Here is a 2352-nt window from a genome sequence, read left to right as displayed (position 1 = left end):
ATTCCAGCAGAGTAGAACTGCTTCATATGGTTTACAAGGGGTGGCTGGTAGATTCAAACTGCCGACCTTTTGGTTAACAGCTGAGCTCTTAACCACTGCGCCACCAGGGCTCCATAACCATTATAGGGGTTAGGATTTACAACACATATTTTTGGGTGACACAATTCAATCCATAACAGCATCATAGCAACACACAAGCCGTCACTGACAAAGAGTGGTGGCTGTGCGTGAGATGCATTGGCTGGGAATCGAACCCAGGTCTCCTGCTGGAAGGGGAGACTTCTACCACTGAACCACCAATGCCTCACTTATTAATATATAATATATATATATTTCTCCTTTGTCAGCCTTAGCAATATAATGTTTTCCCTTATTCTGTCTGTTAATGTTATCCGTGGCATTCTTTGTTGGACAGAAAGCCTTAATTTTAAGGTTGTCCAATCCATCAGTTTTTCACCTTAATAGTTTGTGCTTTGGGGTTTTCATTTAAGTGTTCTAGTCCTGCTTTTAAATCACAAATATGTACTCCTGCATTTACTTTTCACACTTAGGTCTTTAATCCACCTGGAGTCCTCCTTTGTATGTAGTATAAATGCATTCTTTGTTAGATTAATTCTAGATACTATGTGTCTTAGTTAGCTAGTGCTGCTATAACAGAAATACCACAAGTGGATAGTTTTAACAAAGAGAAATTTATTCTCTCACAGTCTAGGAGGCTAGAAGTCAGAATTCAGGGCACCAGCTCCTGTAAAGTCTTTCTCTCTCTGCCTGTTCTGGGAGAAGGTCCTTGGCATTAATCTTCCCCTGGTCTAGGAGCTTCTCAGTGCAGGGACTCCAGGTCCAAAGAATGTGCTCTGCTCCCAGCTCTTCTTTCTTGGTGGTATGAGGTCCCCCCTCTCTCGTCTCACTTCTCTCTTTTATATCTCGAAAGAGATTGAAGATACAACCTAATCCTGTAGATTGAGTCCTGCCTCATTAATATAACTGCCTCTAAACCTGCCTCATTAACATCATAAAGGTTAGGATTTATAACGCGGAGGATAATCGCATCAGATCACAAAATTGTGGACAACCACACAATACTGAGAATCATGGCCTAGCCAAGTTGACAGACATTTTTGGGGGGACGTAATTCAATCCATAACACTACGTACTTTTTGTTACTAGAGTAAATCTCTCTTGTTGTTGTTGAATTTGCTAATCGGCATTGCTGGTGGGGAAATTTGCTAGACACTTTCCCCTCACCCCACAGCCGCTCAGCAGGCTAAGCCCTAGGCCGTGGAAGTGGGGGTCACTGTGCCCACCCCTAGAATGAGTGGGTACTTCTGGCAGACCCAAGGCCTGGGAAGGAGTCAACTGAGGAGACAGTCTCTTCCCCCCTACCCACTTCCCAATCCTCAAATTTGTAAGACAATAGCTTCTTGATACAATTAAAGACAAAATTCCTAAGGCTAAACAGAGATCTGCCCCTTTAAGAACACCTGGGGTGGGGTTGGGGTGCAGGTGGGGTTCAAAAGCAGAGGTATAACTGGGCCCTCTAGGACTCCTCCCAAGAGCTGATTGTGCCAACTCTTCCCAACTCACTCTGTGACATCAAGCTGGAACTTCGCCACAGTAGGAGTATTTCACAACGGAAATGAGCAAGCTCTACAAAGTAGATCTTTTTTCCAGGGACCTAATTTACCAGCATAGTGGGTGTCTTCCCTCCTCTTTCTGGGTCCCCGGCTGCCTCATGAGCCCTAGCCCCAAGACTGGCCTTTCCCCTCTCCAAGAACCTGAATGACCAAGAGGAAGTGAACAAGTAAGGCAAACTCACAGACCCAGACCCAGGCCTGGATGGGGGTACAGTCCTCGCCCCATCACCCCTTCTGCCTGTCTCCTAGACCGTGGCTCTCAGGAAGGCAGAAGACTCAGAATCCCCAAAACCCAGCTCTGTGCCTGCAGTGGAGTAGCTCTAAATATATATTTATGGGATGAATGAAAATATCCTCCTAGAATTTATTTTTGCTGTGATATGAGATTCAAATTATTTTTTTCTGAAAAGTTAGCCAGTGATTCGAACACCAAAATACTGAATGAAATGTCCTTTCCCTATTGCTTTGAAATACCACTTTTATCATATACTACAGATTTATGTAGTCCCCACCGTCAACTCTCAGCTTGATCTGGGGCAAGCACCCAGGCGTGTCCATACCCATAGTACTGCTTGGGGCACAAGCTTGCTCAGTTTGGCCAAACCCCCAAGAGAAGGAATGAGGAATTCTCCCAGTCCTCTGAGGGTCCAGGAGTCCCCTCTGATCCTACACTTATACAGAGGCTATTGCAGGTGACAACCCCCCCCGCCACAGCCTT

The sequence above is a fragment of the Trichechus manatus genome, unplaced genomic scaffold (assembly GCF_000243295.1).
Source record: "Trichechus manatus latirostris isolate Lorelei unplaced genomic scaffold, TriManLat1.0 scaffold00151, whole genome shotgun sequence".
NCBI classification, from domain to species: Eukaryota; Metazoa; Chordata; class Mammalia; order Sirenia; family Trichechidae; genus Trichechus; species Trichechus manatus.
The sequence above is the reverse complement of the archived record's forward strand: the minus strand, read 5'-3'. Positions refer to the sequence as shown.